Here is a 13,897-nt window from a genome sequence, read left to right on the forward strand (position 1 = left end):
TAATTACCCCGGGTGCTTGATGGATTTGGTTAGTTTAGATGACTTTAGTGGTCTTTACATCTGTGAGTAATCTGGAGATCGGCTACGTGAAACAAAACAAGGAGAGGATCTTCCAGGTGAAAGCAGAGGCTGAAGTCAATTTTAGTGTATTCATGGCTGAGGGGGTGGGGTGGGGACTGTAGTCTTATTGAGAGTTTTTTTTTATTTGGAGGAACTATTTTTTTTTATGAAAATGTATGTAACAAAATAGAATTATTTTTATGTTAAAAAGCGATCAAAAGCACCTGCTGACAACCCTCATATAATACCATAAAGGAGAACCACTATCTCAGCTAATGCTTCATATCCCCAAAATATTGGCATAATTACCAGGGTACCACAAATAGCAGCTGCCATAAGACTCAACATCTAAGGCCAGTTTCACTCGTCCATCTTCACGCTCTGAGTTTATCATGCATGGACTGGCTGCTGGTCTCCTGATCCAAACTCAAGAGCCTCACAAATGCCTGAAAGCCTGCAGAGTTCAGGTCAGGAGGTCCATGCCCCATGGATGCCCATGTCCACTCAAAGGCATGGTGCAACTAGCGTTTATAAATGGTGGAAACTGGCTTTGGAAAATTAAATTGGAACCCTGAGTTTTGCAATAGGGCCACCTGTCTCCTCCCTGGTTGCTTATTGTACTCCATCCCTCTACTTCAGCATCAGTTTTTGTATTGTCTCTGAACTGCCATGTCACACTATATGCAACACTACGGTACTGCAATATCATTAGGTGCTTTATACTTAGGGTATGTGCACACGATGCAGATTTAGTGCAGAATTGGTGCAGAACTGCAGCAGATTTTTCTGCTGCAGAAACACTGCAGTACTGCACTGTGATTGAGGCTATGTGCACACGTTCAGGGTTTTTCGCGTTTTTTTCGCGATAAAAACGCTATAAAAACTCATTAAAAACGCATACATTATGCATTCTATCATTTAGAATGCATTCTGCATGTTTTGTGCACATGGTTTTTTCCGTAAAAAAAACGCATCGCGGTAAAAAAAGCAGCATGTTCATTAATTTTGCGGATTTTCCGCGTTTTTTTCCCGCGATTCTATGCATTTGGAAAAAAACGCACAAAAAACGCGTCAAAACGCTGTAAAATCGCGGTAAAAACGCATGCAGATTTCTGGCAGAAGTGTCCGTTTTTTGTCAGAAACATTTCTGCCAGAAATCCTGACGTGTGCACATAGCCTGACAGTACAATGTAAATCAATGTGAAAAAAAAAAAGCTGTGCACATGGTGCAGAAAAATCTGCGCAGAAACGCTGCAGATTTCAAAGAAGTGCATGTCGCTTCTTTTGTGCAGTTCTGCAGCGTTTCTGCACCCCTCCATGATAAAAATCTGCACTGGTAAAATCTGCATATTATCTCTATAATGTGACATCACTGTGTATATTATCCCTGTACTGTGACATCACTGTGTATATTATCTCTATAATGTGACATCACTGTTTATTATCCCTGTACTGTGACATCACTGTGTATATTATCCCTGTACTGTGACATCACTGTGTATATTATCCCTGTACTGTGACATCACTGTGTTTATTATCCCTGTACTGTGACATCACTGTGTATATTATCCCTGCACTGTGACATCACTGTGTATATTATTCCTGTACTGTGACATCACTGTGTATATTATCCCTGTACTGTGACATCACTGTGTATATTATCCCTGTACTGTGACATCACTGTGTTTATTATCCCTGTACTGTGACATCACTGTGTATATTATCCCTGCACTGTGACATCACTGTGTATATTATCCCTGTACTGTGACATCACTGTGTTTATTATCCCTGTACTGTGACATCACTGTGTGTATTGTCCCTGTACTGTGACATCACTGTGTTTATTATCCCTGTACTGTGACATCACTGTGTTTATTATCCCTGTACTGTGACATCACTGTGTATATTATCCCTGTACTGTGACATCACTGTGTATATTATCTCTGTACTGTGACATCACTGTGTATATTATCCCTGTACTGTGACATCACTGTGTATATTATCCCTGTACTGTGACATCACTGTGTATATTATCCCTGTACTGTGACATCACTGTGTATATTATCCCTGTACTGTGACATCACTGTGTATATTATCTCTGTACTGTGACATCACTGTGTATATTATCCCTGTACTGTGACATCACTGTGTATATTATCTCTGTACTGTGACATCACTGTGTTTATTATCCCTGTACTGTGACATCACTGTTTATTATCCCTGTACTGTGACATCACTGTGTTTATTATCTCTATACTGTGACATCACTGTGTTTATTATCTCTGTACTGTGACATCACTGTGTGTATTATCCCTGTACTGTGACATAACTGTTTGTTATCTCTATACTGTGACATCACTGTATATTAACACTGTACTGTGACATCACTGTGTATTATTCCTTTACTTTTATATTATTAACTGATATTGACATTATCCTTATGGGGCCCTAATGGTTATATGGTCCAAAACCACGTCAGATGATTGTCTACTTCTCTCAAGAACCGATGCCCACCAGCATCTGGCAGCATCCATGCACATCAAATTGTGGTCAGATGCCTCTGATAATGAGAAAGAAGCAGCTCCAATCTCTATATACCCTGCTCAAAGAAAAAAAAAATGCATCGGCCTCAATGAATGCACTAGTTTTATTTTTTTGTTACTGCAATACATTTGCCAAAAAATCTTGATTGGCACTTCTACTCTCCTACCCAAATGGCCTCAGCAGTAATGCAGGAGTTAATTCTCTCTCATTCCTGAAGATGATCATTACACAGGCTCAGTCCTGAAAATGACTCAGAAATCCCCAGGCCCCCACTTTCCTGTGTAACCTGACATCAACCCAGGCCTCTGGTACTATGAATCCCCTCCCCGAATCCCAAATCATCCAGTATGGAGCAGCAGGCTGGGCTTCAGGTTGTACACAGCTTGCACGTGTACTGGGAGGAGGATACTGGGGAATGATGGAAGGAGAAGAGGAGGGAGGCATAAGGGTTTGCTTCTTTTTTTTTTTTGCAAGAGGAAACACAGCAGCCAAGCTGTGCTGGAAATCATTAAAAGTCTTGCTTGCCTGCCAGCGTGCAAAGACAAGAAGCAAAAGCCTGAAGCAGGTTCTCTCGCCCTTCTCTGGTCTTCTTAAACGTTCTTTGCATGTACCAGGACAACTGGGTTCAAGGGTGGACTTTATCCCATCTTCCCAGGTAAGATATTGCCATAGTGGGACATGCTGTCTACATCTGGAGTGGGCGGTGAGGCTCAGGGGAACTGCAAGGAGGTCCTCCTTTGCTGGATGGTTGGAGGATTTGTGGAAATAGCAAGGCTAGGAGGAGGCAAAGAATGGAGAACGCTGTACAGATGTAGACCGGGTTTTACTGAAAAAATGGATGGAAGTACTAACAAACAGGAAGATCCAATGTCTAAAATTCCCTTATATCATCAAAAATATTTAGAATTGAGAGTCCTCAGTGGTTGATACCTTTTAATGGCTAACTGAAAAGATGGTAACAAATTGCAAGCTTTCAAGACTACTCAGGTCTCTTCATCAGGCGTAGACTAATACTAAATCAAAATCTTACATCATCTATACATACTTAGTAGTAGATTCTGTTCTTTCAGGGGCTGGAAGATTGGAGTAGACTTGACCATTGTACCAAAAGTTTTTAGCTTGGGTATTAGTAAAGTGACACCCTTTGACCAGATGATAGAAGAAACCAGGACTAATTGCTACGATGCCCATAATGACCATAACGTCAACATTTTTTAGCTCTTCTCTTCCTCCGTCACTTCTTCCATAGTATTTTTCCACTTAATTTGAAGCAGACGGAGCACCACAGAGAAAGAGACAGAAGTTATATTGGGCGCCCATTGTCAACAGTACATTGTGTGATACCAAACAATTAATGTCCATAAATTTGATGAACATTTGTCTTTTTTTCGAAAATATTAGGTATGTAACTGGCAACACACAGTGTAGGAGTTTTTGGCTTCTATCAAACCCTCTCTTGGAAACCCCTAATTAACCATGTAGCAGAACAAATACGGGTCAAGTCGTTTTGGCCAGTAGAAAATAGTGTTAGAGACCTTATGGAAATGTGTTGATGCTAGTCAATGTGGGTGTTTGGGCAAACATTATGTGGTTTGGGATAAACAATTAATACATGTCGAGGAATCCAAAGGAAATGATGATAATATGCATGCAGAACGGACCAAATATGTCCCCTGTGCTTGCCAGGAGGATAAAATTAGTTCCATAAATGCGGTGATGATGATGCTGGGAACATGCTTTCCCAGATCTGTCATATGCATGGCAATGTAGACCATAAAAGTCAAAGGATATTAAGGCTTTTCCATGACGGGTATCAAAAAGCTTTCAACAAAATTAATCTTTCCTTAGTCAAAAACTGTTAATAGCGACCTATTCCATGCACTTCGGGATGTCCATTGGTGCCCTAATATAGGCACATCAGGTCTTATTTGGCAATCTGGGTGTTCAGTGATTGGTGCTAAGCTTTTTTGGAGTCGATTGATTCACATCTCTTGGGAATTTCTACTAGTAGTTTCTAGGTCTACAAGAGGCTGACCTATGCGAGTAGGATTCTTAGGTAGGACCATAGAGAAGAAGGGTTGGAAGCCCTGAAGCTCACCCTTTCTCCTTCCTATTTTTCTTCTTATTCTTTCCCATCTCTGATTCCTCTCTCTCTCCCGCATCCCTCTATTTCTTTCCCCTCTGTCTCTGCTTTTCCACCCTCTCTCCAGTACGGAGGCGATCAGCACATTTTCCATGCTCTGCAAAGCTTTTGATTCACAAGTAGGGATGTAACAGCTTCACGCAGATTCCTGCCCAGTCGCTGCTTCCAGGCTGATGTTATAAAGGAGACTTTGTGCCGAGCTGTGATGTAGTGGTGAAAAACCACAAAACGGAATTTTAAGGGGGATAGCCTGGAGGGCGGTTGACTTCAGAGAATAACATATATATAGTTTAGACCCCAATAAATATGAAATCTCATCGTATTTTTAAGACCGAGATCACGGGCCATGGTCTGTTACACGTCTATTGGAACCTCCTTGGAGTTGGTTTGTCCTTCCCTCATTCTTAAATGTCTCATAAATTCCTCAATGCCTTTTTCTTGGCATCTTAAAGACATATTACACACGGGACGTATTGTGTTGTCTACCAAATCTTCTACTCATTCTCTGAGAATTCCCAGTCCGAACATTTTGCATGGGTCTTGTTTTCATTTTGTAAAGTGGTTACCAAAGCAACTCTTTATATATATAAAAAACTTTTGCACTTAATATATGCTAAAGAGGGTGTACACTTTTTGGATATTTCCTACTCGGAATGAGATTGCCATATGCTCAATTTAAAGGGAAGGAGTGGGAGGAAATTTCATTGCAATAAACAGTTCTGGATAGTGGCTAGCCTCATGAAAGATAGAGATAGATTTAGGCAAGTAGAAAAATGGTTTGTATAATTCGGGTACAGGGTCACAGAGACTTTGAGCCAGAGAGGAGAGTTTGTAAGAATCAGTGACTCTTGTGGACGTGGCTTGTTCATGTAAGAGATGAATGAACTTAATCTGCATGAACTTCTACTATTGCTCTGTAGTCGTCAGTGCAGGAGAGATAAGCCAAATGCAAATTCTGCTGATCATTAAAGGTCAAGTTCGCGAGACCCTCAACCAATTTCAACATCTCAGGAGCCAGAGTCATGGGATCATCTCAGTGCACCAATGGCTATCATATAAAACAATTTGTTAATGCTCTTTCGAAAAATCCAGCAAATGGTTGGTGGCTGCAGACAACTAACAAGAATTATCCAAGGAAGGTGGAGAAGCCATTTACTTAGTCTGTGACATATTTAATGCATTAATCACTATACTAAATGGAAACTGTTGATAAATTGTTCAGTCCCTGGTGGGAGCAGTCATCCACTTTGCTTTTCTTTGTAGTCTTCAATGACCTCTGTTACGTAGAGTATATTCCTCGAAGAAAAGTTATGAAGTCCTTGAGATGTCTTCTTCTATAAAGCAGGTCACCATTTCCGCTCCCACAGATCTTGTTGTTTCATCTCTCATACTGATGAATGATTAGGCAGATTTATCATGGGAAAAAGGCTGCCTAACACCCCTATATTAGTTGTGATGGGATTTTAAGAAGCATCGAATGGATTTCTAAAAAAGCTTTGCTTAAGATGTCCTCCTTTAACGGTTGCAGCAGTAAAGTATAACCACTGGCATAATCAAATTATGACCGGCTGAATTCTGCAAGACAGTGGATGTTTTTTTTTTTTTTTTGTATTCTTATTTCTGACAACAGGAAACGTTCTTGTGATCACCACCACGCATATGTTTCTCATTAATTAGGACTACAACCCCTGCACTTGTCTCTGTAATGCCAAGAGTGACTGGTGGCAGACCTAAATTACTACATAAGCTTTTCTTTGGACAGTCATCCATGAAAGTCAGCTCCTGATCTATTTTGGCTAGGATCACCCAAGCGTAGCTGCAATTCTTGACTTGTATTTTTGGAAAGGAGATCTCTTGTATTGATGAGTTTGCAATCATGTTCAGTAGTTTCCCCTCTGTTAATGAGTTGGATGCTTAACCTTTACTCCGAAATGCTATAAATTCAGATTTTGGGGTCTTGCTTGGAACTCTAAAAGTACACTGGAAGATAGCAAGTGTTGGTAGTACTTAAGAGGTTGTCTTATGATGATCACCCCTATTAAGTTAATTCATTTCCATTGGTCCATCTCCAGGTGTTATCACCAGGAAAAGGTAAATATATGGTAGTTGAAAGTTGCTAAATTGGTGCTTTCATTCCTACAAAAGTTCCAAAGATAGGGAAAAAGATGCTAGCTTAATTTTCTTTTTACTCAAATCAGCTGTGAAAACCAAATCTAGAAAAAATACAGATTTTCCTATGTCAAGTGGTGGAGAATGCGGGCAGATAACAAGTAAAATAACATACTGGCAAATTATGGATTATAATAGCTGATAATTTTCTTTATTATTGACAACCCTTTTATATTAAGTATGCAGCTACTGTTCGGTATCCCTATTGATAAAAAGTTTGGAACTACAGATATAATCTTATAGCTATTGAGGTGCCCAAAAAAACCTGGGATGTCCCATGGTATATCAATAGACTTACTTACTGGAGAAGTGGAGAAAAAACTTCCTCAGATGAATGAAGAATGTACAGATGTTATCCAAATGCTGCCCTTGCTAGAATCAAACCCATGATTTCTGGCTACAATGATGACCCTGGTTCCTTGCCACCCATCTCCACATATTTTCTGAATCTCTTCCTCCCGTTTATGGGAGAAATGTTATAAGCAACTCAATTAAGAAGCTAATAATGTGTCGTAATATGCTGTATGAGAAAACACAAGAAGAAAAAAAAGAAACCACAAAGAAAAAAATTAAATCAAATCTAAATTACGAAAATTGTCCAAAATGTACTGTTCTTAGAAGAGTCTCATTTAGTTAAAGAGAAATCAACCCCCTAAATAGTTAAAAGAAATACATCTGTTTACTATAGAAATTGGAACCAGGTCTGAGTTTCTGTAATTGTGTCTTCAAGAGGCTCTGCGGCATGAGGAATCGGGGACATCCCAAAAGCAAACATCTCATATACTGGGGATGATTATTACTTTTCACTGGCGACTCCAACTGTAAACATGAACATATAAAATGTAATTCAAGTGAAATTACTATCGGTTTAATATTGATGTTATTTCATAAATTTCATGACTTTTTAAATCAGCTATATGGTTCTAGAGATATGGACCTTTTTATTTAGTGAAAATTTTTATGATCCAAATCAAATGGGAGTGGCTCACTGGATCCTCTGGGGCCTGTCTTTAGACTGCTCTGAATAATTACTATGTGAGCTACGGCCTCTTATGAAAGACCATAAATATTAGCACAAAACAGAAAAGCCCATATTTTTGTAACTCATTTACTTAAAAAGCTGAAAACTTAAAGAGAACCTGTCACCTCCAGGTAAGCCCCTGATGCCGGTGGGCTTAGCTCATCTTCGATTTTGGGGGTGACAGGTTCCCTTTAAGGGAGTAGAGAGAGAGTAAAATAGGAGCAAAATCTGGATACTTTTGACCTGGTGACAGATCCTTTTTAAAACATACCTACTGTATAGCCAAAATGTAAGATGTGAAGTGTTCTCCTGAATCCATAACATCAATTGGTCTCTCGTAGGCATACTTTACAGCTCTCCCAGAATGGGAGGCTCCTTTAAAAAGTGAGGACCTGCTAGACAGATTGGCAAGTTTTTTTAGGCTTTCTAGTGTTAGGGTACTGTCACACTCTGCAACTTTCCAACGATCACGACCAGTGATACGACCTGGCCGTGATCGTTGGAAAGTCGTTGTGTGGTCGCTGGAGAGCTGTCACACAGACCGCTCTCTAGCGACCAACGATGCCAAGGGCCCCGGGTAACCAGGGTAAACATCGGGTTACTAAGCGCAGGGCCGCGCTTAGTAACCCGATGTTTACCCTGGTTACCATCGTAAAAGTAAAAAAAACCAAACAGTACATACTCACATTCCGGTGTCCGTCAGGGTCCCTCGCAGTCTGCTTCCCGCTCTGACTGAGTGCCGCCGTAAAGTGAAAGCAGATCACAGCGGTGACGTCACCGCTGTGCTCTGCTTACTTTCCGGCCGGCAGTCAGTCAGGGCGGGAAGCAGACTGCGAGGGACCCTGACGGACACCGGAATGTGAGTATGTACTGTTTGTTTTTTTTTACTTTTACGATGGTAACCAGGGTAAACATCGGGTTACTAAGCGCGGCCCTGCACTTAGTAACCCGATGTTTACCCTGGTTACAAGCGAACGCATCGTTGGATCGGTGTCACACACACCGATCCAACGATGACAGCGGGAGATCCAGCGACGAAAGAAAGTTCCAAACGATCTGCTACGACGTACGTGGCCTCTGTTCACACAGCATGCATCATAGTTAGCACTGGGCAACCCGCCATAGCGCGTCATTAATAGGCTGAGAACCAGATGCTCTGCATTCATTGTGTGAACATTGCCACATACAGAGTATATATTTTAGTGCATTGGTGTACCACACGGCCAATCCCTGATTGAAGGCTGGCTGCTTCATTTGGTATTATTGCACCTGTGCAGTTGCCATTTTACTTGGGTCCGCTGCACCCTGGTAGTGCAATAGTATTGAGGCCCATTTAGACAGGTAAGCATCTCTTCCTGTTTTTTTTTTTTTTTAGTTATCCAATGCACATAATCCCTTTAAGCAGATAATGGGATTGGTGCAAAGCCCATTAAATATGGCATGGGGTGTTTTTGATTTCAGAACATATGCAGGTTATGACCACCCAATGACTAATCGCCATTTTTTCTAACGCTCATAAGGGAACTTTGGCAGTGTCTTGAAAACATTTTTTGCTAAAATAGAAATTGTATACATCATTTTCCACGCTCGGCCCATATATGTAATCCATAACCTCCTTCCATATATCATAAAGTGAGCAAAAACCAATAACTCCACCCAGGGCCGGCTCCAGGTTTTTGAGGGCCCCGAGCGAAAGAGTCTCAGTGGGCCCCCCCTTTAACACATACCACGATTCATGATTGCATATAACACAGCCATGTAGTATATAACACAGCCCACGTAGCAAATAACAGCCCATTTAGTATATAGAACAGCCACATATTATATAACACAGCCCTCGTAGTATATAGCACAGCCCACATAGCATATAACAGCCCATATAGTATATAGCACAGCCACATAGTATATAACACGGCCCATCTAGTATATAGAACAGCCATGTACTGTATTATATAGCAAAGCCCACGTAGTATATAACAGCAATGTAGTGTATAGCAGACATGTAGTATACAGCACAGCCCACGTAGCATATAACAGCCCATATAGTATATAGCAAAGCCCACGTAGTATATAACACAGCCATGTAGTATATAGCACAGCCCACGTAGCATATAACAGCCCATATACTATATAGCACAGCCCACGTAGTATATAACACACCCATGTAGTATATAGCACAGCCATGTAGTATACACCACAGCCCCCCTTCCCCCAAGAATGGCCCCATAGTCCAGTACTCACTGTTATAGTTACAAAAAAAACCACTCCTCACCTCTCAACTTGCCTGCGCTGCGTGCTGCTCCCTGCTCCGGTCTTAGCGGCTGCCGCTGCACTGCCTGACACACAGCGAGTGCACAATGACATCATCGCGCACCCACAACGGCAGTGTCAGAGGCAGAGTGGGGAATTATGGGAGAGGGAGCGTCAGGTGACGCTCTCTCCTCCATCATTTGCTTTGAACTTTACCGGCAGACACCACTGGTATAGTTCAATGTGGCGGCGGGGGAGTTGAGCTGGCGACAGGCGGGCCCCCCTGCCTCACCGAGGCCCCATAGCGGCTGCTGATGTGCCGCTAGCTGAGGACCCCTGGGGGAGCGGGGGCCCTAAGCAGCTGCCTGCCCCTAACGCTGGCCCTGAATGGGCCCCCCTGTCTCGCCAGGGCCCCGGCACTTGCCCGGGTACGCCAGGTGCTGGCGCCGGCCCTGACTCCACCAAGCAGAAAAAAAAAATCAAGATGTGTAGAATATCGTATGAAGCTTCAGCCTTGGAAGCCTAGTCAGTGCCCGGGTAGTTCCAGAATTTGGGTGGTCAGATATCATGGCACACCACTACATTTATATCCTGGCTGTCTGCAGTACTTGTTGACATCTTGGACAAGGCTTGGTGGGCTACAGCTTCTACCAGTGGCATAACTTGAAGCTCGTGGCCCGATGCCCACTCTACTACAAAATTCAACGGTATCAACATCATGTTGACGGTGATACAATTCAAAGTAATACTCACCCGGAGATCTGGGGGCATCCGTCCAGAAGTCCGGAGTATATGCCTATCCCTGGATCTTCTTCTGATTAGCTGGCTTTTGTCCACACCATCGTTGCGGCACGACACGCATATGACCTTGTGCCAGAACGGCTAATCAAAAGAAGAGCCGCTTATGTAGTCAAGTAGGAGGTGGTTCTCAGGGTTCCCATCCAGTAACCACAGATTTACGACATGGCCACAGAACCAGCTCCTGCGAATCCATATACACCATCTCTAATTCTTACTATGTTATTATTAGCCATGTCCCATGAAACAGGAAGTGGAATAGAATTGTAGAGAGCCCCAAATATTTTCCCTTTGAAACCTCAATATAGTCTTGGGTTTGAACCCTTTGAAAGATCTGGATATCATCGTACAATCATCTTGGTCCATATGTCCAGATTTCTCCTCTATCCCTGATCCCTGAGATCAATGAATAGCGGAGACTTTGGACCTTTCTCACTTGCACCCTATGTGCCGGTGGAGCACCCCCTTTTCGTTTTAATAATACAAGGGTTGCGTTGGTTGATTAATCTTCTTGTGTTACATGCAAAGGCGTAAATTCCTCCCTCCGCCAAAAGTTGGCCATATGCAGAGCTTTGCTATAAATATCCCAAAGTCTGGTCATGCTGGAACACTTTTCTAAATCTTATTTTGCTCATAGTTTCCTTCGGGCACTGGGATAATTGATACTGCTCTTACGGCTTTTCAGTGTAGCGTCATCCCAGCTCTGCACAGGCAGTAAATGTAATTGTTTCTCGTCTTACCCGGGCAGAAGACATAAATGGCATGGTATCTGTTTATCACACCGTTGCAGCCTCGGGCATCACATCTGTCTTTTTTGTATATTGAGTGCCTTGTGTTCTTTTTTTTCTGGCTTCACGGGGGTTAACAGAACATGGCGCTGGTGGGTAGCCATGTGCCAGTCAAGTTCTAGCTTGCTCAGGTAGCAAACCTCCTGCCTCTCCTCACCTCAAACCATCCCACAACCCCAAACCAGTCGCTACACGTTCTCCCTGCCAAGTCCTTTTTTCTTTCTTAAAGGCCAACCCTTGGAAATGAGACACGGGCTGTTCCAGGAACCTGCAATTACACATCCAGGAAAATGAGGAGTGATGGCGGGCATGTTCCATGGCTATTTCTCTTGGAGTGGAGCACATTAACCCCATCACTGCCATTGATTGAGGGGGGAACCCTAGCTATGATGCCAGACGTGAACATTGGTTTTTGTTTGCTAGAGCCTTGTTTGAGCAGAGAAGATTGCTGGTAGGGTTTTTATTGGCAGTGGAAGGGGTTAAGGCCGACAGCTCGAGGACCCCTGATAGAAGTGCCATTGTTGGGGGGGAGAAAAAAAAAAAAGAGGCTTGCAGCTGCAGGCACAGTGTGGCGGTGTGGGCTCTGTCACGAGTTGGTATGGGGAGGAACAGAGCAAAGTCACATGATTAACAACATGCAATGATGTGATGCTGCTGCTAATGTCAATACCATCCAGTACCGGCCATGGCAGAAGCTGCAGATGAGCTGTAGCAAGCTGGTACATTTTATACATAGAGGTCTATGTTCCAATTCGATGTGAATATGCTATATGTATATATAGATGTGTGTATATATATATATATATATATATATATATATATATATATATATATATATTTTTTATATGCCAAATATATCTATATATATATGTATGTGGTGTGTGTATATGTATATTTTCATATATATCTGTCTCTCTCCCCATCTACAATATATATATATATATTTTATACCCACATAAAATATTGACCCGTCATTTGACATAAATATTAAATCCTTTTCCCTGGAGTAAATGCCGCTGTTCTCCTGAATCCGGCGTTGTTTTTCTCTTGTTCCTGCGCCTCTCCGTTCCTGAGATATGGCCATCTATTCCCTTTATATAAATGTAGTCTATTTAAACAACAGGGCGTGGCCCTTAGGTTTACGCCCACAAAGATGTGATGACCATGCCCGCTTGTCTAACAAGACTACATTTATATCTAGGGAAAAAAGGGCCATATCTCATGAACAAAGAGGCGCAGGAACAAAAGAAAAACAACGCCGGATTCAGGAGAACAGCGGCATTTACATCAGGTATATATATATATATATATATATATATATATATATATATATATATATATATATATATATATATATATATATAAAACATACTCGTGGCAAGTGACCGATCTTTTTTAGGAGCATACTATAACGCATAGCAGGCATAAATGAGTGTAGCATGATCAGTGATGGATAATTTCTACTAATTTACCAGGCACAGGTGATAAACTCCAGGCGCCCAAAAAAAGCCTTTCACATAGAACTAATCTCATTACTGTATGACGGGCTAAGGAGAAATATTTTGAAAAACATTTGTTCCGAAAGGTGAATGGAGAGACTCAGTATCCCTCACATTAATGCATTATATTACTGGAGGGTGTGCATTAAAAAGCATGTACAAAAAAAAACATAATTGTAAATTTTACTATATTTATGACAGTGCTGAGTTGGTCACCGGACAGGCAACAACAACGCCCAGTGGACTCGATTTACTAGAATGGAGTCCATCGGATCCCAGAAAGCTGGACTGTAACCGATATGGCTGCCATTATTACCATTGTCACTGGGGATGGGAGAGTGGAATAATTCTGCAGCCCCCTATACAGTTTTAACCCATTATCAAATATCTCCCAAATTTGCAGACAATGTCCTGAGTTTTGGCAAACTTTCCTGGTAATTGGTAATTGCACCAAAACGTAGCCGAACATTGAAAGGGGGAATCCAAAAATTGGTCTTTTTGTCTGGTAGCACATTTTCCAACCAAAACCTTTAAAGAAGTATTCACAGGGGTGATTATAACACCTTAGGGACCCTTCTTTACCCCTGCATCCATCGTAACGCCTGTGCATAGTGGGGCTATCTAG

General features: G+C 41.9%; 1 protein-coding gene across 1 annotated transcript in view; it reads left to right on the top strand.

Annotated features, from left to right (window-relative positions):
* Window positions 1-2,974: 2,974 nt before the first annotated feature.
* Window positions 2,975-13,897, top strand: part of DUSP9 (dual specificity phosphatase 9) — a 67,486-nt gene continuing 56,563 nt past the window's right edge. Inside the window, exon 1 of the mRNA XM_077283791.1 lies at window positions 2,975-3,259. The gene's annotated coding sequence lies outside the window, so the exon portion shown is untranslated. The remainder of the gene's footprint in view (window positions 3,260-13,897) is intronic.

Source organism: Ranitomeya variabilis, chromosome 2, assembly GCF_051348905.1.
Source record: "Ranitomeya variabilis isolate aRanVar5 chromosome 2, aRanVar5.hap1, whole genome shotgun sequence".
NCBI lineage: Eukaryota > Metazoa > Chordata > Amphibia > Anura > Dendrobatidae > Ranitomeya > Ranitomeya variabilis.